Source organism: Staurois parvus, unplaced genomic scaffold (genome assembly GCF_062004578.1).
Source record: "Staurois parvus isolate SC_StPar_1 unplaced genomic scaffold, SC_StPar_1.0 ptg000316l, whole genome shotgun sequence".
NCBI lineage: Eukaryota > Metazoa > Chordata > Amphibia > Anura > Ranidae > Staurois > Staurois parvus.
Genome location: NW_028318112.1, coordinates 142,036 through 167,000, shown reverse-complemented (window position 1 = coordinate 167,000; position 24,965 = coordinate 142,036).

Genomic DNA, 24,965 nt, shown 5'->3' with positions numbered 1-24,965 from the left:
CCCAGAAACCAACACCACTCATGTTGTCAACCGGAGAACAAGTCCCCAGAAGGAACTCACCCGTCTGCTTCAATTGTGGAAAGCCTGGACATTTCAGAAGATAATGCAGAGCTCCCAGACGTCCACGGCGACCCAATAACTACAACTCAGGGTGGGAAGAGTCTGATTTGCCACAACCTCCACCGCCTCCAGGACCCACACGGACAGGTCCTACCCAAGAACATCTGAACCTTCTCCTGTGTCCACCCCCCTTATGACTGTTTCTTCTCATGGACATTGTGCTAGTGGGCCCCTAGCAAAGGTCACTGTCCCCGTTGAGGGACATCCTACACAATTCCTAGTGGACACAGGTGCAGCCAGAAGCGTTTTGCGGAGAGAAGATCTACCCAATGAGACATACCTCTCAAACATCGATGTCTCCTGTGTTGGAGTGGATGGCTGCCCACAACGCAGTTGGCTTACAAAACCTCTACATATCGGCACCTTACCCAATCTTCTGTCTCACTTTGTGGTGTCAAACACTTGCCCGTTGAACCTACTGGGAGCTGATGTCTTATTCAGGTTGCAAGCAACTATATCCTACCAACCAGGTGGCACCATTCAGCTCTCCACCCCCCTGGGAGAGGAGGACACCTCGGCTCTGTGTTCATTACCATTGATGATGTCTCTACAGGAAGTTTCAGGCCGCCCCTTACCAGACCATGTAGAACAGGCCTTACAGGAGCTGCCACTCACTCTCTGGTCCACCGGCCCTGAGGATATTGGCCATCTGAAAGTTACTCCAGTGTTAGTCCAGCTTAAGCCCGGAGCACCATTGCCAAGGAAGCCTCAATACCCTCTGAAGCAGGCCCAGATGGACGCCATCTCCAAACAAGTCAATGTACTTCTGGAAAACGGGGCATTAATTCCCTGTGTGTCCCCATGCAACACCCCCCTTTTCCCAGTGAAGAAAAGAACTCCAAAGGGTGAGCCCACCAAATATCGCATGGTTCAAGATCTGAGAGCAGTCAATGAGGCAACTATTTTGGAAACCCCCATTGTGCCAAACCCCCACACCCTGCTTGCAGGGGTACCTCCCACAGCCCAAGTGTTCACAGTCATTGACTTGGCAAATGCCTTCTTCAGTGTCCCACTGGACCCCTCCTGCATGTACCTCTTCGCCTTTACCCATGCTGGCCGACAGTATACCTGTAGAGTTATGCCCCAAGGGGCCCAGAATTTGCCAAGCCAATTTACAAAGGCCATGGCAACCATCCTCAGCACCTGGCAACAGTCACACCCGGAAGTCATAGTGCTCCAGTACGTGGACGACTTGCTCCTATGTGCCACCAACCACTCTGAAGGAAAAATCGCCACTCTGAGCCTCCTCCACCACCTGGCTGAACAGGGCTGCAAATTTTCCAAGGACAAGTTACAGTGGTGCCAAACTTCTGTCATCTTCTTGAGACATTGCATTTCCCAAGCCACTCGTCATCTCATACCGGATAGAGTACGGGCTATCCAGAATGTCCCAATACCTCAGGGATCAAAAGCCCTGCATGCTTTCCTAGGGTTGGTTTCCTATTGTCGTTCCTGGATCCCAGAAGCCTCCATCTTGATGCAATCCCTCTATGATGCCCTGAAATCTGAACCCTTCTTCCTGACAGAAGAAGCTGTACTTGACTTCCATCGCCTGAAAAAGGCCATTTCCACTGCACCTGCACTAGGCCTACCAGATTACGATGAGCCTGTCAGGGCTCCCGGGTATGACCAGAGGTGTGTGACTGACGCAGGGAAACGCAGACTTTAGATATGTTATAAACAATGTAATTTATTAACACTAACAATACAAACATAAACGCAGTGCAATACTAAAACATAAATAATATAAGTGGTGAAGCGCTCAACTTAAATAATCAAAAACTAGTGCAATATCCCCATATATAAATATCACATCCCTAGTGGTATAATGATACCCAAATGATAACTCTTAAGCTATGCAGATATACAAATAATAATAATATAAATAATAATGAATGAAAAACTAGTGCAATATCTTCATATATACATAATATATCCCTGGTGATATAGTGATAAACAACTAATATCTCTTAGACTGTGCAAAAGTGATACTAAAATACAATTAATAATACCAATTTACATGAAATATTAATTACAATAAATTAAATAGTGATGCCACACTGTGCAAAATTATAGAAAAGTGTTCAAATAATGTCACTCCATGCTACAATAGTGCTCTTCGTGAAAATCTTGACGTGACTCCCCTCAATAGCAGAAATGCCCCCTCACCTTCCACATTCGACCCTTGCGGGTCACAGAGCTTTTTATATATATATCTCTGCCAGATATTAATCTCCTCCACTGCCTCCACCGACCTTGATCCTCCTCCAGGCAGTAAGTAACACTCCAATAACTCCCCTCATACAACGAATTCAAGCATCAGGGCAGGCCAGAGAGCTTCCTTCGTGTCCCAGGAGAGCTTGCTTGCACCTAGTCTGCTGCAGTCAATTAAAGCTGCCTGGATGATGATCATCTCAATGCTGAGCGCAGCTGAGGCTCTTTGTCCAGGCAGCTTTAATTGACTGCAGCAGACTAGGTGCAAGCAAGCTCTCCTGGGACACGAAGGAAGCTCTCTGGCCTGCCCTGATGCTTGAATTCGTTGTATGAGGGGAGTTATTGGAGTGTTACTTACTGCCTGGAGGAGGATCAAGGTCGGTGGAGGCAGTGGAGGAGATTAATATCTGGCAGAGATATATATATAAAAAGCTCTGTGACCCGCAAGGGTCGAATGTGGAAGGTGAGGGGGCATTTCTGCTATTGAGGGGAGTCACGTCAAGATTTTCACGAAGAGCACTATTGTAGCATGGAGTGACATTATTTGAACACATTTCTATAATTTTGCACAGTGTGGCATCACTATTTAATTTATTGTAATTAATATTTCATGTAAATTGGTATTATTAATTGTATTTTAGTATCACTTTTGCACAGTCTAAGAGATATTAGTTGTTTATCACTATATCACCAGGGATATATTATGTATATATGAAGATATTGCACTAGTTTTTCATTCATTATTATTTATATTATTATTATTTGTATATCTGCATAGCTTAAGAGTTATCATTTGGGTATCATTATACCACTAGGGATGTGATATTTATATATGGGGATATTGCACTAGTTTTTGATTATTTAAGTTGAGCGCTCCACCACTTATATTATTTTTGTTTTACATATCTTGCGGTATAGAGAATTAGGTGATAGCAGCTAACTCACTAGGTTCTGTGGAGCGCAGGGGGATTTCTGTATATTTAATACTAAAACATAACACAGTGCAAACAAACCAAACCAACCACCCACAGATAACAGTACATACAATGCAAGCGTCGTTAGGCAGGCCGGGTCAATATCAATCGGGCAGGTAGGTACAGGGGGAGCAAGCGGAGAATGGTCGGAGTCACAAGCCAGGTTCAGCAGGTAGCGGGCAGCGTGGTACAGAGGGTCAGGCAGAGGAGAATGGTCAGACAAGCCAGGGATCAGGAGCAGGAGAATGGTCAGACAAGCCAGGGATCAGAGCAGGGTCAGCAGAAAATCAGACAGGAACAGGGAGCAGGAACAGGATACAGGGCCCAGGAGAAACACAACACCAAGGCAGAGTCTGCAGGTCTGAATGTCCCTTAAATACACCAGTATAATTAGTTCCAGGTGTTTGACTGGCTGCAAGGTTGAGTCTCTGATTGCTGGGAGCACCCGCTGGCCAGCCCTGGTACTGCAGCTCATAAGGCAGCTGAGTCCCACTATTGCTGGCCAGTCCATTCCTGACAGAGCCCTTCAAACTCTTCGTGGCTGAGAGGCAGGGTCATGCAACAGGAGTCCTGGAACAACGCCACGGAGGTCACCTCCTGCCTCTGGGCTATTACTCCGGCAGGCTGGACCCAGTTGCACGGGGTGGTCCCTCCTGTCTGAGGGCTGTCTTTTCTGCCCATCTTCTCCTAGATAAGACGGCAGAATTGGTCCTAGGACACCCCCTCACACTTCTGGCCCCCCATGATATTACTGCAATATTGAATCAAACCCAACCCAAACATCTATTTGCTGCCAGACATCTACGACTAAAAGGCTCCCTCCTCCTGCCTGATCATGTTACCCTGGTCAGATGCTCCCAGATAAACCCTGCAACTCTTCTTCCTCTTCCTGAGGGGGGATAGAAGAAACAGAAGAAGACACCGAAGACATGGCATCAGAGGATATGGCACATGACTGTTTGGAACTTATGCAGGCAGAAACTACACACCTACCAACAGTCCATGATACGCCCCTATCAAATCCTGACCTAATACTCTGTGGATGGATCCCGCTTTGCAGATAATGCTGGCACCTACCACACTGGATATGCTGTGACTACCGACACAATGGTACTGCAAGCTAGACCACTTCCACCTTTTATGTCTGCACAAGAGGCTGAACTAAGGGCCCTCACCAAAGCCTGTGAATTAACAAAAGGAAAGACAGCTAACATTTACACGGACTCAGATATGCACTGGGCGTTGCACTTGACTTTGGCCTAATCTGGAAAAAGAGGGGCTTCCTCACGGCAGCTGGGACTCCTGTAAAGCATGGAAAGGTGATCAACCACCTTATGGAAGCACTCTTACTACCAGCCCAAGTGGCCATACTGAAGGTGAAGGCCCACAGTAAATTGACCACTATGGAAGCAAAAGGAAATCATCTGGCAGACATGGCTGCTAAGCAAGCTGCGGTCAGGGAGCAGGAAGAGGATGAAGAGATGTGCAGTGAGGTGGTGCCTGTGTTAATTCATCAGCCCAAGGATAGCCAACTCCAGGAAGCCCAGGATAATGCTTCAGAAGCAGAAAGGAAGGAGTGGATACAGAAAGGAGAAGTTGAGAACAAAGGGTTGTGGGTGGTGGGGAAGAAGGTTTTGCTCCCCAGATCCTTATATCCGGCCACAGTGCAGTGGGCACATGGGGCGTCACACCTGTCCAAGATGCTAATGAACTCTTTGATCAACAAGTACTATGTAGCACCCGGAATTACGGCTTACACAGACAGATTCTGTATGTCTTGCATTATGTGTGCCAAGTGCAACCCTGGAAGACCTGAGAAACCACCAAGCAAACATCTGACCAAGGCACTATATCCATTTCAGAGGATCCAGATAGACCAGGGGTGGGCAAACTTTTTGACTTGAGGGCCGCAATGGGTTCATATATTGGACCTGGGGGCCGGACCAAGAGTACAGTTGTGGCCAAAATTATTCAACCCCCAATGCTGTAAAGGGGTTTAGGGACTATAGTGTACATTTGGAATTGTATTCAGAATCAAATCCTACAAGGACGTTGTAACTACCCAAATGCAACTAAAATGACATCAATTGTTTATGTAATACAGTAGTAAATGGTTCTTATGTGGTTTCTTCATTGCCACAATTATTCAACCCCTTAAAGACTACCACTCTGAAGAACAGAGGTTCATACAGGTGCTTTCCATCAGGTATTGAAAACACCTGTGGATGTCACCGAGCAGCAATCAAGCATAATAAGCACCAATTAGGCAGCTTTAAAATGACTGTGATACTCAGCTCCTTCTAGACATTTACTGGTGTGGTTACAAACATGGTGAAGGCAAGAGAATGGTCCAGGAAGACAAGAGAAGAGGTGATTTCTCTTCACAGGAAGGGCAATGGCTATAAGAAGATTGCAAAGATGTTAAACATACCAAGAGACACCTTAGGAAGCATCATTCGCAAATTCAAGGCAAAGGGCACTGTTGAAACGCTACCTGGTCGTGGCAGAAAGAAGATGCTGACTTCGACTGCTGTGCGCTACCTGAAGCGTAGAGTGGAGAGAAGTCCCCGTGTGACTGCTGAGGAACTGAGAAAAGATTTGTCAGATGTGGGTACAGAAGTTTCAGCCCAGACAATAAGACGCACACTGCGTAATGAAGGCCTCCGTGCCAGAACTCCCAGGCGTACCCCCTTGCTGTCTCCAAAGAATAAGAAGAGTCGACTGCAGTATGCCAAAAGCCATGTGGACAAACCACAAAAGTTGTGGGATAGTGTTCTGTGGACTGATGAAACAAAATTAGAACTGTTTGGGCCCATGGATCAACGCTATGTTTGGAGGAGGAAGAACAAGGCCTATGATGAAAAGAACACCTTGCCTACTGTGAAGCATGGTGGAGGGTCAATCATGCTTTGGGGCTGTTTTGCTTCTGCAGGTACAGGGAAGCTTCAGCGTGTGCAAGGTACCATGAATTCTCTTCAGTACCAGGAGATATTGGATGGAAACGTGATGCAGTCCGTCACACACCTGAGGCTTGGGAGACGTTGGACCTTTCAACAGGACAATGATCCCAAGCATACCTCCAAGTCCACTAGAGCATGGTTGCAGAGGAAAGGCTGGAACATTTTGGAGTGGCCATCGCAGTCACCAGACTTAAATCCGATTGAGAACCTCTGGTGGGACTTAAAGAAAGCAGTTGCAGTGCGCAAGCCTAAGAATGTGACTGAACTGGAGGCCTTTGCCCATGAAGAATGGGCGAAGATACCCGTAGATCGCTGCAAGACACTTGTGTCAAGCTATGCTTCACGTTTAAAAGCTGTTATAACTGTAAAAGGATGCTGTACTAAGTACTAAGATTGAATGTCACTTGGGGGTTGAATAAAACTGATAATGCTGTGAGCACAGAAAAGACATTTGTGGTTATTTCATTATAACTGTTATGTTATATTTGTCTGACCTACAAGTGCCTCTTTAATGTAAATGTAAGCAAGATGACTGAATGATCAAAAGCAATGTCAAACTGGCCAAAACACTCAATTTCAGTGGGGGTTGAATAATTTTGGCCACAACTGTAGATGAATGATGTGTATGTGTCATCCATAGTAAGTATAGTAATATTCCCCCATAGTAAGCATAGTAATTAATCCCCCATATAGTAATTCATCCCCCATATAGTAATTCATCCCCCATAGTAATTCATCCCCCCTATAGTAATTCATTCCCCATATTAATTCATCCCCCATATTAAGTCCCCAAGTCCCCCCTGTGTCAATTCACTTACCTTTGCTCCGCGCGTTCCTCTCGCCGTGTTCCCACGCCGTTCCGGTGTAGCATGAAAATCTGTCTCCTATGAGGATCTGTCCCCCTCGACGTATCTGCACATGTGCAAGTTTCAGGCATTAGCAGCCGATCGGCGATCTCCGGCACATGCGCAGATACGTCGAGGGGGACAGATCCTCATAGGAGACAGATTTTCATGCTACACCGGTCTTCAGGGCGGACTGTGAGAGGAGCCTAGCTCCCCTCACGTTCGTCACGCTGCCCCGCCTACACACATCCTGACAGCCATCCTGACAGTATCACGCTCCGCGGGCCGGATTAAAAGGTCCACCGGGCCGTAGTTTGCCCATTGCTGAGATAGACCATATCCAGATGCCAAAAAGTGGACGATTTGAATATGCCCTAGTGGTGGTAGATATGTTCTCAGGATGGCCAGAGGCGTTCGCAGTAACCAACCAGATGGCAAGAACCACTGCCAAGAAGCTGCTCATGGAGATAGTCTGCAGATATGGGATGCCCGAGGTGGTTGAAAGCGATCAGGGACCGGCTTTTACTGCCAATGTCACAAAAGAGATCTGGGGGGCCCTGGGGGTCACACTTGTGTTTCACACACCCTATCATCCCCAGAGTAGTGGGAAGGTAGAGCGCATGAATGGGGTCCTAAAGTCAAGAATGTTAAAAATGGCCCAAGAGGTAGGCATGGGATGGCCGGACAGCTTGCCTATTCCTCTCTTCAGTGTTAGATACACACCAAGGGGGAGTCATGGGTTGTCTCCCTATGAGATTTTGTTTGGGTCCGCCCCTAGACTGGGTACCTACTATCCTCAACAATTACAATTGCAGTCGGACTCATTGACAAAGTATGTGATATCTTTGGCACATGTGTTGACTAATATCCATGCGCAAGTTTTCTCCTCCATTCCAGATCCTGAGGCGGACACTAGAACGCACACTTTGCAACCTGGAGACTGGGTCTTGGTCAAGAAAATTTCTGCGGAAACATACATTGGAACCCAGATATGATGGTCCTTTTCAGGTGCTCCTGGTGACGGCCACCTCAGTGAAGCTAGAAGGAAAGAGTACCTGGATCCACGCCTCTCACTGCAAGAAAGCTGAGCCCCCAGAAGACAACTAGAAACATGAGAGTATACGCATATATCCTTTTATATGTGCTCTGGGGAATGGGTAGGGGACAAAGAGTGGCAATCACAAGGGAAGGTGGGACATCCGAACACAGTGGCCTGATGACATTTTGGTACAATTCTTCCAACACCCGTGTGGCCACTTTCACCTTTGATTTCTGCTACATAGTGCCTTGTCAGAAACAACCTTGGCAGTGTATTATGTATCGGGACCGTCCCCAACACTCCAGTAGGATATATATATGTGTAACGGATGACTATTGGGGAGACGATTGTGGATACTGGGGCTCAGTAGGATGGAATACGGGGCCTGACTGGGGGTATAAACCACTAAGTGCTTTGAACCGTAAAGATAAGAATGGGACGAGCCTAATTGATAGATTGACTATACTTAAAACAGGCACATGTTCATATGAAAAACCAACAGGGAGAACCATGCCACTCACCCTCACCATAGAGAACCCCAGCCCAGGAGATGAGGGGCTTTACTGGTTGGGACACTGGTTGGCAGGGGCACATGGGGGAATGATGGGAAAATTCTGGATAAGGGATATGTATGGGTCAAAACGATGGGAATCTTCCAGAGATACCGCTCCCACCCACAACCCACTTATGCCAAAGATCAAAACGTTGGCAGAGATGGTGGCCATAGCAAACCTTACATACGAAGATACCATAGCAGTAGAAACTAGCCTTTCAGACACCAATCTGTGGTTAGAATGGATGAGATACAATGCAAACTCGCATAATAAGTCCAACTGCTATGTGTGTGGACATGCCAGACCACATCTGGGGACGGTGCCATTAACCCTACCAGATTTCATAGAGGAGTGTGTCTTAAGCCTGCATACGAACATCTCTACGAACCAGTTTTTCTGTGAGGACTGGAAGAAGCGTTACCCCCTAATCCAAGGAGACGAAAAGGCCCCAAATGGTTTAACTATATATCTCGGTAATTATACCTGCTATGCCAACTACAAGGGAGGAGGAAGGTTCCTGGGGAATTTCACAAAGGGATTCTGCGCTGCTTATAGTACAGCCCGGTCGGATCTAACCCAGAACCAGGTCATATCATTGGGGGATATATTCTGGATCTGTGGTGATCAGAAGATTAGGACCCGACTGACAGTGAAGTGGAGAGGGGAATGTACCCTTGCCAAGGCCATAATGCCACTGCATATCCTCTCAGATCCATTACTTAAGGGGGCGCCCAACCCCCCCGTGCAACCAGGCAGAAACAAAGTGCCCCACAAGGGAGTTTTGACCCCCATGTCTATATAGACGCAATAGGAGTCCCAAGGGGGGTACCTGATGAATTAAAGGCCAGAGACCAGGTGGCTGCAGGCTTTGAATCCCTATTCTTCCTCATCACTGAAAACAAGAATGTAGATTGGATAAACTACATTTACTATAACCAACAACGGTTTGTAAACTACACACGAGATGCCCTAAAGGGGATAGCAGAGCAGTTGGAGGCTACTTCTAACATGATCTTTCAAAATCGTATGACACTTGATAAGTTATTCATTGAAAAAGGGGGGGGTCTGTAAAATGATACCATGACCTGCTGTACGTATATCCCAGATAATACAGGCCCAAATGGGAAGGTGACACTGGCCATCAAGAAGCTGGAGGACCTATCAAATGAACTTAAGGAAAACTCAGGTATTACACATCCCTGGGATCAGTGGTTTGGATGGCTGAGTGGCTGGCAGAAAGTCTTCGCCCAAGCAGGGGTGGTTATCTTGGGTATCATCAGAGTGACAGTAGTGGCAGTGGTCGCCTGTTGTGTGATTCCTTGCATTAAGAAACTAGTTGGGAAGGCTGTGAACGAGATTTCCCCCACATTTATGAACTATGATGATGTCAAACCCCCCCGTGAAGGAGGGAAATTTTATACTCCCTTGCAAACTGTGGCCCCTGATCTTCACGTTCTGGACCCGTAAGAAGTGTTATAAATCCCCCCCCCCCCTTAACAGACAACTATAAGCAGGGAAAAGACAGTGCCTGACTGTGGCCTTCTCAGGACGCATCGAGACTCTAGGGATGGATTAGCCACTCGGGGGCTCTATATGAGTCTTAAAAGAGTTCCAAGGGGGGGGGCCCACCAGGCAGTTAGGACATCAGAAAGACATAGGGACAATAGTCAGCAATAAAATAGCCATTTTAAGGGGGGATTGTAGTGGATTGTGATAGACAGTCCACGTTCTATTAGATGATCAGTAAAATGACAATTTTATAGTCTTGCTACTCTCTGCTTCTTGCCCTCTAAATTCCTTACTCTCTTAAGAAAAGTCAGATATAGGGCAACGGAACAATGATAATCAAGATGGCACCTTCATCCGGACTCTCACCCTAGGTGACTCATTAGAAGAAAAGTATCTAACGTAAACAACCCCCATAAAAGGGAATGAGTCGTTTTGGTGACAATGATTGGAAGATATCAACATGGATGGAAGAACACGCAGGAAACCTAGGCGACTTTTCACCCAATCATCGTATATGCTTCGCCTGCGTCATGAGACTTATAAATGTTACTGTTATTTCATCAATAAAGTAGAAATTAGGAAGCTGGCAAACTGCATTCTGTGCCAGTGTCTTACTTCCACGTGCATGTATTCTCACATTAATTAGGCTCACTGGTAGATCACAACAGCTGTGGTCGGTAAGTGATCACATCCAAAACAGTACCACTCGCCTGATCCCTTCCAGAGTTGCAAACAGAGTGCAGCGATTAAGACGGTCACCGGCTTGAGGGATAGTACGGGGTCCCTGAAAAAATCCAGGTCAGGGATTCTGGAGGTCTCTAAGTCTTTTTTTTTTTGAGGAACTTCTGAGTGAGAGGCACCTTGAATGGGCGAGGATGTTGAGCTTTTTGGATTCTACACCGGGTTTGGAAGGTAACATTCCGTCTGCAAGTTTGATGGGGAAATTACAGCAAAAGAGGTAGCCAAAGCTATCGATGGTCTGGCCATTAAGAAAACTCCTGGGCCAGATGGTTTGACAGCAGAGTTCTTTAAAACCTTTAAGTCCAGCTTGGCACCTCGCCTTGCAGAGGTTTATAAGTGCTGTCTGGATGAGGGGTCACTCCCTCCCTCTATGAGGCAGTCTGCTGTAATTCTACTGTCAAAGGGCAAGGGCCCTTCGGCTATTGAGAACTGGTGCCCCATTAGCCTTCTCAACGTCGATAGAAAGATCCTGGCTAAGATCTTGTTCTGGCGCTTGTCGTCAGTGGCAGATGGTTTACTTTCACAACGGCAGCATTGCTCGGTCCAGGGCAGGAGTACCTTTACAGCGGTGTTAGCTGTCCGGGAGGCTCTGGAGCGATGTAAGGCTGATGGTTGGGGAAAGTATTTGCTGGCAGTGGACCAGGCAAAGGCTTTTGATCAAGTCGATCATAAGTACCTCTGGCATCTCCTGGACAGGTACGGCCTAGAGGGGAGGTTTATTGGCTGGCTTAAGGCTTTATATAAGGGGGCTGAAAGTTTCATGTTGGTGAATGGCTGGGTTGGGCAGCCCTTTGGGGTTGGCTCTGGGGTGCACCAGGGGTGTCCGCTGAGCCCCTTGCTCTACGTCTTTGCCATTGACCCCTTCGTCAGGAGGTTAGATGGTGGAGCGTTGGGTGGGGTGCCGGTGGGCATTGCTGATGAGCCGCCTCTGAGGGTTGTTGCTTATGCTGATGACATTTCTGTCTTTATCTCTGGGACCGAGGAGGCGCAGGAGGTGGTCTCATGGATAGAACAGTATTCCGAGGCGTCAGGCTCCAAGGTCAACCAGGACAAGTGGGAAGTTTTCTGGATGGGTAGGGAAGGTGAGAGCTTTTCACTTCTGGATGCCTTCCCGGTGCCCCAGCAAAAAGTAAAAATTCTAGGCATCGAATTTGGCCCTGCTGATTATGGCAAGTCAAATTGGGAAGCAAGGCTGTCCGTTGCCGAGGTCAAAGTGAGATGTTGGAAGGGGTGGCGGCTCTCCTTAAGGGAAAGGGTTGATTTGATCAAGACTTTCCTGGTCCCCATCTTTTTGTATGTTAGTTTCATTTGTCTCTTGCCAGAGTCTCTCTATACGAGGGTCTACAGTTGTTTCTTCCAGATGTTATGGGGAAACAGGCTGAACCTTGTGAAGCGGGATGTGACCTATTCATCCAGGCGGGAGGGTGGCCTAGGTATGGTCAACCCAATTGTGTTCTTCTCTCTGATGTTTGTTAAACATAACTTTGGTAGCATGTTGGCAGAGAGACCGCCTTCATGGGTAGGCCTGTTTTGGGTCTGGTTTAGACCCTTTCTGGACTGTTGGGAGAAAGGCGGGCCAGTGAAAAGCCTGCATGTTAAGCACGGTAAGCTCCCGGCTTGCCCAGAGCTTGAAGATACTTAGGCGGTGGCATGTGACGGCGGAGGAAGTCAGATCCCTCCCTAGGAAACTTCTGGGTGAGAGGATTGTGGCTACCGCTTTTCATGCGCCACTGGCCTTGAAAGATTGCCCAACCCATATTTTGCGGGAGGGTCTACATTTGATTAATTTGGAGCGGATTCCCTTGAAGTTTAGGGACCAGGCTTGGCTCGCGTTCCATGGCAGGCTCTATGTGAGAGGAAACCTGAAGTACCGTCCTCTGGATAACCATGGTTGTCCGAGGTCGGGGTGAAGTGGAGACTATAGACCACTTTTTGCTTCGGTGTCCTTTCAACATAGAGGTCTATAGAGAGGTGGGTGAGGCTCTGGGTGTTCCTTTCCTACATTGCATGTCTTATGCAGAGTGGGTGTATGGGGCATTCGAAAGTCGCATGGGTTTTGATTTGGACACTCTTTCCTTAGTCAGCTTAGCGGTCCGTTATTACACTTGGAACGCACGGTGTCAGGTCTCAATTCGGCAAAAAGTCCTTCCCGTCCAGGTGGTAGTGAGTGACATTCATGGTGAGGTTGGGAAGATTCGGGGTCTTGAGAAAGACAGATTGCGGCGAAAAGCCTGGATGGAGGTGTGGAGGAACATCAGGCTCATAGCTGCTATCTGTTGATCTCAGGTGGTGGTCCCTGTCTCTTTTTTCTCTTTTCACTCCCCTAGATTTTGCAAGTAAGTATGATTGTTGATGAAAGGCTGCATTCGCTGAAGGTCTAGGTTCTTAGTCTTTGGTGGGTATAATTTTTGTATAGCTGTAAGTTTTCTTGGGTTTAAAGCCTGAGAGTTGTGTGATATTGGGCCATAAAGGCCAGCATTCTTCTTGTATGCTATGATGCCAGGCCATAAAGGCCACTGTCCTTTCATGTGTATTATGAGGTCAGGCTGTAAAGGCCTTTCTTTATAGGTAACCCTTGATGCTAGGCCTGTAAGGTTTTTTTTTTATTCTTCATACTAATGTGGTAAGGCCGAAAAGGTCTTTTTTTGTTCTCTGAAGCCTTGTTATTTGGGCCATAAAGGCCATTTGTGTTTCTCTCCCTTTCCTTTCTACAGGCTATGGACTCTAATGCTACAGCCATAAAGGGCTGAATGTTTATATCCGTGTTTGTTTTATTATGAAGTATTTTGTATATGATTTAGGCCAGAGGAATGGTGTTCTTGTATTTATTGTTGCTTTTATTTTTTGTAATTTTGTAAAAAAAGCCTTTGTTTGCTGGTCGCAAGTTCTCTTGAAATAAAAATTTCCAGCTATCCTCCAAGCTAGAACCCCTGTGTTATTCACAACCCCACGCCAGACACACCACAAATGGTAGCTTGTCACCACCCAACAGTTTATCCGCAGAACGGTCTGCTGGGACAACACACAGATCTCCGTCTGGCAGACCTGTCACCCTTACAATCTGCATGCAATCTGCCAACACGCAGTGCAATTGCATACAGATTGGCAATGAACTTGACCGAGCATATAAAGACACTAAAGTACAATACAATCTAATCTCTCTGGAGATATGAGCCCGCTTAAGTACCCAGAAGTCACTTATTAATTTTAAGATTTAATATCCCGTAAGTGGGCAGTGCATAAAATATGTACAAAGTATAAAAAGTTACAGAAACTACAAATAATACAAGACACACAATTGACTATTTACTATAAAATAAAAGGGAATAAAAAACAGAAATAAAACTTTTACTAAGATTTATCCTGCGACTGGAGCGAGTCAGGGAAAGTCCGCGATACGTCAGTCTATAGGACGGGCTCCATACGAATCACAATGTCCATACTTCAAGTCCTCAATTTATGGGAATATGGATGTGGGCTGGACATTAGTCCTTGGCCAATCAACTCTGGGGGGTGTTCCTGTACCAGCCCACAGGATGTTCTGGGTGCTGAAATGCCCAAAGTCGATTGGACCAGGAACGGTTTGAATCACCAAGTCAGGGATTGAATTTCCAACACCAACGCATCGCGACAGTACCAATCACTGTTCAGCTGTCGCAATCTGGCACCACATAACCATTTTCTGCATTTTTCTGGCTGTCAGGAAAGGAGATTCTTATTTAAAATTTCTCACAATCCAAAACATTATATACAAAAGTAGAAACATCAGAAAATTATGTACACTGTAATGAACAACAAAAAATAAACCCATGTCGGGTTGCAACATAAAGAGTCCTTCATGGGCCTTAGAGGCCAAAATGTTAATTGAAAGTTCTACATGAAAATATGATAGGCCAACTGGCCAAAAACGGGAAAGCATTATCCATGTGACAACACTCTACAACATGCCTACATACTACAACAATACACACAATGTCACAAAACCCATAAGGCTAGGAAACATAGCCCTTCAGATGCCTGTAACCCTTTTTCAAAACTTCTTCCAGAAAAAAACTAAGGGAGTGAAAACATAGTAGGAAACAAGGACAGCTTCTGCACCCAGAGATCAACAGGTCACAAGCCCAGGCCTGATGTTTCTGCACGCCTCCATCCAGGCCTTACACCGCAACCTGAACTTTCCCAACCTCACCAAGAATGTCATTCACCACCACCACGACAAGGAGGACTTTCTGCCGAAGGGAAACCTAACACTGTGCGTTCCAGATGAAATAACAGACCACTAAACAGACTAGAAAAAGAGTGCTCAAATAACCTGCACGTCTTTTGAAAGCCCCATATACCCACTCCGCATAAGTCATGCGGTGCAGAAAAGGGATGTCAAGAGCCCTCCCCACCTGTTTGCACACCTCTATATTAAAGGGGCACCGAAGTAAGAAGTGGTCCATAGACTCCACCTCACCCCCACACTTCGCTCTCAGACAACCACGGTCGTCCACGGAGTGGTACTTCAGGTTGCCCCTCACATATAGTCTGCCATGAAACGCGAGCCAGGCCTGGTCCCTAAACTTCAAGGGAATCTTTTCCATGTTTATCAACTTTAAGCCCTCCCGCAGACTATGGCCTGGGCAATCCTTCAAGGCCAGCAGTGCATGGAAGGCAGTGGCCACAACCCTCTCCCTGAGAGACTTCCCAGGAAGTGATCTGACCTCCTCCGCCGTCACACACCACCACCGCAGCATTTTCAAGCTCGGGGCGACATAAGCCGGGAGCTTACCATGCTTGACTCTCAGGCTTCTCACTGGCCCGCCACTCTCCCAGCTGCCAAGAAAGGGTCTAAACCACATCTGAAAAAAACCTACCAATCCAAGTGGCTCCTCACTCAGCATTTTACCAAAGTTATGCTTCAGGAACATAACGGAGAAGAAAACCACCGGGTTGACCATTCCTAAGCCACCCTCCCGCCTGGAAAGGTAGGTAACATTCCGCTTCACGAGGTTCAGCCTGTTCCCCCACAACAGCTGGAAGAAACAGCTGTAGACCCTCTTGTAGACAGATTCCGGCAAGAGGCAGACATAGCTAACATACAAAAAGACTAGAATTAGATAGGTCTTTATCAAATCGACCCTTTCCCTCAAGGAGAGCCGCCACCCCTTCCAGCACTTCACCTTGACCTCGGCATCTAACAGTCTGGACTCCCAATTTGCTTTGGCGTAATCGCCATTGTCAAATGTAACGACGAGCACTTTGATCTTAGACTGGGGCTCTGGGAAGGTATCCAGGAGTGAGAAGTTCTCACCCTCCCCACCCATCCAGAAAACTTCGCACTTGTCATGGTTAATCTTGGAACCCGACGCCTCCGCATACTGCCCCATCTCCGAGACCACCACCTCTGCCTCTTCCACCCCGGAGATGAACACAGAAACATCATCAGCATGGGCTACAACCCTCAAAAGTGACTCGCCAGTTGTGCCCACCGGCACCCCCACCATCTAGCCTTCTGATGAAGGGGTCGATGGCAAATGCGTAAAGCAAAGGGCTCAGCGGACACCCCTGACGCACCCCCCGAGCCAACTCTGAAAGGCTGCCTAACCCAACCATTTATCAGCATGAAGCTCTCTGCCCCTTTGTATAAGGTTTTTAACCAGCCAATAAACCTCCCTTCCAGACCATAACGGTCAAGGAGACGCCAGAGGTACTCATGATCTACCCGATCAAAGGCCTTGGCCTGATCCAGTGTCATCAAATACCTCCCACTACCATCAACCCTGCAGCGCTCCAGGACCCCCAGACAGCTAACACTGCTGAGAACGTACTTCTGCCCTGAACTGAACAGTGCTGATGCCGGAAAAGCAACCCGTCTGCCACTGACGACAAACGCCAGAAAATAATCTTGGCCAGAATCTTCCTATCGACGTTGAGAAGGCTAATGAGGCGCCAGTTCTCAATAGTTGAAGGGTCCTTCCCTTTTGACAGGAGTATTACCGCCAAGACTCTCAGAGCTAGGGAGCGAACCCTCATCAAGACAGCTGTTAAACACCTCCACAAGACAAGGTGCCAAGCAAGATTTAAAGGTTTTAAAAAACTCGGCTGTCAAGCCGTCCGCCCCAGGAGTTTTCTTAATAGCCAGACTGTCAATGGCTTTGGTCACCTCTTCAACAGTAATCTCCCCTGTCAAACTCGTTAGCAGAACATTATTTTCAAGACCTGGAGTAGATTCCAGGAAGCTCGACATCTTAGCCTGGTCGAGGTGCTTCTCCCCTAAAAGATCCACAAAGAAAGCCCTCGAGGCCTCCAGGATCCCTGCCCTGGATTTTGTCAGGGAACCCGTAATGTCCTTCAGACCAGTGATCGTCTTAAACGCTACACCTTGCTTGCAGTTCTGATGAGGGTTGGGCGAATGGTACTACCCGTAGTCCCTCTCCAGAACCAAGGAGGCATGCCGATCATACTGATGTTTCCTAAGGAGAAGCTTGACCTCTGAGATTGCCCCAGAATCTCCACCCTCAGAGACAAGACGATCGAGTTTCCTCCTTAACCACTGGTAGGCAACATATCTATTAAATTGCTTACGCTTACCTAGGGCCTTGAGAAACCCACCAATCCGCACCTTGGTGAGCTCCCACCATTCTGACTTACTGTCACAAAAATCCAGGACGGTCTCCTGAGCCTGGAAAAAGTCCTCGAAGGATCGTCTCACATCGTCGTCATCCAGCAGAGACTAATTCAATCTCCAGACACCCCTCCCCTTCAGTGGAGTATCCGAGACGTTCAAAGACATAGTAAGCAAAAAGGTGGTCAGAAAACTCCACCGCCTGACACACAGGTGCCAAGCAGACAGAGTCCTCCTTCAAAAAAACCTGTCTATCCTACTCTCACTTCTGCCTCATCCACTAGACCTGCTTCCCTATCGCATTGAAAAAAACACTATCATATCCCAACCTGTCCTTGGAGCCTTTCCTGTCCTTAGGCCTAATGATGGCGTTGAAATCACCTCCAAAGACAACCTGTTGGGACATAAAAAGAAAGGGTTTAATCTTTTTAAAGAGGCACTTCCTATCCCACTTAGTGTGAGGCCCATAGATATTAATCAGCCTCAACTCGTGCCCCTTCAAAAGGGCGTCAAGGACCATGCATCTTCCGATCTCCACCTCAATGACCCGCCGGCAAGTTACCATGCCGGTAAAAAGGACAGCAACTCTGCTATAAGGCTCGGCCGCAAGAGGCCAGTAGGAGGGGCCACACCTCCACTCCCTTTTTGCTAGATGTATGTCAGCAAGGCTACTCAGCCTGGTCTCCTGCAAAAATAAAACATCAACACCAATATCACTGAGCAAAAATAAGGACATACTTCTAGCACTTACAGATTTTAGGCTAGCAACATTAATCGTTGCCACCTTTAACGGAGCAGAAACAGCCATTAAGGTAATTGAGAAAGGCGTTTCTTAACCTTCTTCTTAGCTTATTTTGGAGAGTCCCCAGGTTTCTTTTGGGTCCCTCCTGCCTCCTCATCCTCCATCGGGGAAGGAGAGCCACCTGACTCCTCCTCCCCCGACAGAGCCCCAAACATGTTACCCAAGGCCAGTCCCTCCACCTCCAGAGAAGAAACCGACCCTGCCGGAGAGAGCACAGGCTTGTTGCCTCCCTCCTACCACCAACCACCCTTCCTCCCCCTGAGCCCCATCCTGCCCGCCCTGAACCGGACCCTGGGACCCCTGAGGTTTCCTGGTGGACACTTTACTCCGCCGTAGCGGGAGAAGAACCGGGGGAGCTGGCACAGAGGACCTTCCAGAATTTAAATCTACCATCCCAGCCCCTTTGGCTGCCTCTGCCACCTTGCCCCCTTTCCTCTGAGGAAAGACTGGAACAACTGAGGAGCCCACCTGAGACTCAACTGGAACAGACTTAATAGGAGGGGGCTTAACCGGGGAACGGGGACAGTGGGGCCAAGCCGGCCCTCCTCCACCCTCACTGCAGATGCTGCTGAGGCCAAGGCAACTTTTTCTGCCCCCACCTCCGCCTCCTCAGCCTCCATTCTATCCAACTCCGCTGCCAACTGCCTATCAGAGAGGTTGCGGAGGGCCTCAGGACACTGGCTGTATGATTGCCCAACCACACCACATAGATTATGTTGCAGTCCCTAGCCAGGTGCCCAATCTCCTGGCATAGGGAGCAGCGGATTACAGGGCATGTGACAGCAAAATGTCCCTTGCCACCACACTGGTGACATACCCGTGGCTGACCAGCATAAAAGATGATCAACCGGTCCCTCCCTAGGAAGGCTGATGATGGAATATGCTGTAATACATTACCCTCCACCCTTAGGTGGACGGTAGTTGTCCACCCACCTGTCCATATTCCCCTTTCATCCACTATTTTACTCAGGGCCCCCATCACCTCCCCATATCTTCCCAGCCACACCACAATATCAGATGCTGGAATAGACTCGTTCCTCACGAGGATGGTAACTTTCTTTATCAGTGTCTGACAGGAGATTAGCTTAGGGGTCAGGCCCACCCACCTAGGACTTGTGAAGTAAGTGGCTTCATACTTCTGCCAGAATAGGTCTAACAACTCAGGCCGCATAAAAGAAATATCATACTCCCCGGTCCCCACCGGGGCAATAAAGGCGAAGATGTCTGTCGCCCTAAACCCCATATCCAGCACCCGATCAATTACCTCCTTCCTGGTTAGAGGGGAGCCTTCCCAGGTCCACTTTAGCTGCACAACATTCCTCCTAATTGTTGAGGTCTGCAAGTTACCCGCCTGGGACTAGATGGGCCTAGCCTGCTCATGCCCACCCCTTACTACCGCCGAATAACTTGAGGGTGCTGGTGTAGGGGCACCCACTGCAGGAGGGCCGGAAACAGACGGGACCAAAGCGGGGGAAACCTGACCCTGAGGGGGCGGACCTGGGGGAACGAAACCAGGGAGCGCCTGAGCCTGAGGGCCCGAGCCCTGTGGGCGGGACCCCTGCTGGGCAACAACCGGGGGAACCTAGGCCAATGGACTAGGCTTAGCAGACAGGAGATTCTGCGGGACTAGGCCAGCAGACACTGGATCTAACGGGACCTCCGGAACAGGGACCCCACTAAGGGCAGACTCAGCCCCCGACGGGGTGGAATCAGCAGGAACAGACCTATTAGAGACAATAGGAGCCACTTCAACCACCCCCTGGGCTTCCGCAGAAGCCTGCTTGATAGACACAGCCGCTACCATATTACCGTCCACCATGACCCCGCCCCTCCCGGCATTACAGAGTACCGTTGGGTGTCACCAGTCAGCAGGCTGCTTTCCAGTGAGCTCAGGATTCTTTGCAGTTTAACAAAGACTGCCCTCTCTTTCACCACCGGCTGTGCAGGCTTGCGGGGCACCATGTCATCTTCCCCCTCAACACACGATTCTTTTGCAGTGAACCGGAAGTGGTCTCCACGTAACCCGGAATCCACTTCCTGTACAAAGTGCAGTTCTCCTGCCGACTCCGCCTCTTCCACACGGGAGCTCCAATACCCGCTCTGCTGCCCAGGGGAGAGGGAATCCGACTCATCCGCGTTCTCGGCATCTTCCATAACTACTGGCGCCATTTTCTTCAGCAGCGGGCTCAACCGGCCTCTGCTCCTTCTCTCCCTTTGCCATCGGTACATCGGACAATTCCTCCACCGAGGATCCCACGCTCACCGTGCCTCTTGCTGCCTCCACGTATCTGCTCCTGGCGGTCTTAAAACAGCTATCATTGGAGAATTTCTCCCGCAACCTGCCACTTTTTTTCTTTAGAGCCGCAACATACTTCCCTTGCAGGGATACCCGTTGCTCAAGGGCCTCCAGGCCCGGCTTCATACTCTGACACTTCGTGCTCCATACCCGATCATAGGAACTGCGGAGCTTTTTCAACTCCAAGTTAAGCTTAATTAGCTTTGCCTCCTCTTTTTCAACCGTACAGATACGGGCTGCCACATGGTCACGGTACTCGCTGTAACCTTCCCCCTTTTTTTGGGGCTGTTCCCAGGTCCTCAATGGTGGCGAGATCGGACCGATACTAGGCTCCTCAGGGGGCCTTCCTCCAGCAGGTCCAGGCCCAGGACCTGACATCCTTCCTGGGCTTAGTTGGAACAATCAAGCCCCCGGCTTTCCAGCCTTCCTGGAGCTCAGCAGAGCAGCCTTCCACACAACCTCTCCTCACAGTGTCAGGAAAGGAGATATTTTATTTGTAATTTGTGCTTACAAACCAACCAGCATTAGTTTTTTTATAAAAATACAAAAGAAACATGGAAAACAAGGCCTTTATGGCCCAGAGAGCATAATAGAAAAAAAAAGTATTTAGTCAGCCACCAATTGTGCAAGTTCTCCCACTTAAAAAGATGAGAGAGGCCTGTAATTGGCATCATAGGTAGACATCAACTATGAGAGACAAAATGAGAAAAAAATCCAGACAATCACATTGGCTGATTTGGAAAGAATTTATTTGCAAATTATGGTGGAAAATAAGTATTTGGTCAATATCAAAAGTTATTCTCAATACTTTGTTATATATCCTTTGTTGGCAATGACAGAGGTCAAACGTTTCCTGTAAGTCTTCACAAGGTTGGCACACACTGTTGCTGGAATGTTGGCCCATTCCTCCATACAGATCTCCTCTAGAGCAGTGATGTTTTGGGGCTGTCGCTGGGCAACACAGACTTTCAACTCCCTCCAAAGGTTTTCTATGGGGTTGAGATCTGGAGACTGGCTAGGCCACTCCAGGACCTTGAAATGCTTCTTACAAAGCCACTCCTTCATTGCCTGGGCGGTATGTTTTGGATCATTGTCATGTTGAAAGACTCAGCCACGTTTCATCTTCAATGCCCTTGCTGATGGAAGGAGGTTTGCACTCAAAATCTCATGATACATGGCCCCATTCATTCTGTCCTGTACATGGATCAGTCGTCCTGGTCCCTTTGCGGAGAAACAGCCCCAAAGCATGATGTTGCCACCCCCATGCTTCACAGTAGGTATGGTGTTCTTTGGATGCAACTCAGCATTCTCTCTCCTCCAAACACGACGAGTTGTGTTTCTACCAAACAGTTCTATTTTGGTTTCTTCTGACATTCTCCCAATCCTCTTCTGGATCATCCAAATGCTCTCTAGCAAACTTCAGATGGGCCCGGACATGTACTGGCTTAAGCAGGGGGACACGTCTGGCACTGCAGGATCTGAGTCCCTGGCGGCGTAGTGTGTTACTGATGGTAGCCTTTGTTACGTTGGTCCCAGTTCTCTGCAGGTCATTCACTAGGTCCCCCGTGTGGTCCTGGGATTTTTGCTCATCGTTCTTGTGATTATTTTGACCCCACGGGGTGAGATCTTGCGTGGAGCCCCAGATCGAGGGAGATTATCAGTGGTCTTGTATGTCTTCCATTTTCTAATTATTGCTCCCACAGTTGATTTGTTCACACCAAGCTGCTTGCCTATTGCAGATTCAGTCTTCCCAGCCTGGTGCAGGTCTACAATTTTGTTTCTGGTGTCCTTCGACAGCTCTTTGGTCTTCACCATAGTGGAGTTTGGAGTGTGACTGTTTGAGGTTGTGGACAGGTGTCTTTTATACTGATAACAAGTTCAAACAGGTGCCATTGATACAGGTAAGGAGTGCAGGACAGAGGAGTCTCTTAAAGAAGAAGGTACAGGTCTGTGAGAGCCAGAAATCTTGCTTGTTTGTAGGTGACCAAATACTTATTTTCCACCATAATTTGCAAATAAAGTCTTTCCAAATCAGCCAATGTAATTGTCTGGATTTTTTTTCTCATTTTGTCTCTCATAGTTGAGGTCTACCTATGATGCCAATTACAAGCCTCTCTCATCTTTTTAAGTGGGAGAACTTGCACAATTGGTGGCTGACTAAATACTTTTTTGCCCCACTGTATATACAATTTCCATTCTCCACAGATGGCCTTTATGGCGAAACACTACAAGGCTTTACAATAACTAAGCTTGCTGACTTAGAAGAAACCAAACAAACATTATATACATATCCTAAAGAAGATTAAGGAACACAGATTTTCAGTACCTGCAGCTTTCCATCAAAAGAAACATACTTCCAAAATCTAGGGGGGTGATAAGGGGAAAATAGGGACAGATACCACCACCCGAGATCAAGAGGCAGCAGCTACAGGCCTGATGTTCCTCCACGCCTCCATCCAAGCCTTTCGCCACCACCTGTCTTTCTCAAGGCCCCGAATCTTCCCAACCTCACCAAGAATGCCACACACCACCACCTGGACGGGGAGGACTTTCTGCCGGATGGAGACCTGACACCGTGCATTCCACATGTAGTAACGGACTACTAAACTGATTAAGAACAAAGTGTCTAAATCAAAATCCAGACGACTTTCGAATGCTCCATACACCCACTCCGCATAAGACATGCGGTGCAGGAAAGGAACACCCAGAGCCCCACCCACCTCTTTATATACTTCCACGTTAAAGGGGCACTGAAGCAAGAAGTGGTCCATAGTTTCCACTTCACCCTGACACTCCGACCTCGGACAACCACGGTCATCCGGAGGACGGTACTTCAAGTTACCCCTCACGTAAAGCCTGCCATGGAAAGCGAGCCAGGCCTGGTCCCTAAACTTCAAGGAAATCCGTTCTAGATTTATCAAACGTAAACCCTCCCTCATGATATGGCCTGGGCAATCTTTCAAGGCCAACGGCGCATGGAAAGTGGTCGCCACAATCCTCTCACCCAAGAGCCTCCTAGGGAAGGATCTGACCTCCTCCGCCGCCACATAAGCCAGGAGCTTACCTTGCTTGACCCGCAAGCTTCTCGCTGGCCCGCCACTCTCCCAACTGCTCAGAAAGGGCCTAAACCAAGTCCGAAACAGCCCTACCTATGCAGGTGGTCTCTCTGCCAGCATGTTACCAAAATTATGTTTCAAGAACATCAGAGAGAAGAAAACTATTGGGTTGACCATACTTAGGCCACCCTTGCGCCTGGATGAGTAGGTTACATCCCGCCTGACAAGGTTCAGCCTGTTCCCCCATAACATCTGGAAGAAACAGCTGTAAATCCTCGTATAGAGTGACTCTGGCAAAAGGCAAACAAAACTGACATACAAAAACACAGGGACCAAGAAAGTCTTGATCAGGTCAACCCTTTCCCTCAAGGAGAGCCGCCACCCCTTCCAGCATCTCACCTTGACCTCAGCATTGGACAGCTTGGCCTCCCAATTTGACTTGCTGTAATCAGCAGGGCCGAAATTGATGCCTAAAATTTTCACACTCTGCTGAGGCACTGGGAAGGTGTCCAGAAGTCAGAAGCTCTCACCCTCCCCACGCATCCAGAGAACTTCACATTTGTCCTGATTGACCTTGGAGTCAGACGCCTTGGCATACTGATCCATCACCAAGACATCCTCCTGCGCCTCCCCGGTCCCGGAGATGAAGACAGAAACATCATCAGCATAGGCGACGACCCTCAGGGGCGGATCCCCAGCAGCACCCACCGGCTCCCCACCCAACGCCCCACCATCTAGCCTCCTGATGAAGGGGTCGTTAGCGAAAACGTAGAGCAGAAGGCTCAGCGGGCACCCCTAGCGCACCCCCGATCCAACCCCAAAAGGCCGCCCAACCCTACCATTCACCAACATGAAGCTCTCAGCCTCCCTGTATAACGTTTTCAGCCAGCCAATGAACCTCCCCTCCAAACTGTACCGGTCCAGGAGATGCCAGAGGTACTCGTGACTGACTCGGTCAAAGGCCTTTGCCTGGTCCACAGCCAGCAGAATCTTTCCCCATCCCTCAGCCTTATACCATTCCAGAGCCTCCCGGACAGCTAACACTGCTGTGAAGGTACTCCTGCCCTGAACCGATCAATGCTGCTGATGAGAAAGCATTGTCTCACATCCTCGACTTCCAGCAGAGCCGAATTCAACCTCCAGATGCCCTTCCCTCTCAGCGGCGTGTCTAGAACATTCAAAGTCACAGTAAGCATAAGGTGATCAGAAAACTCCACCGCCGACACTCAGGTGCCGAGAAGACAG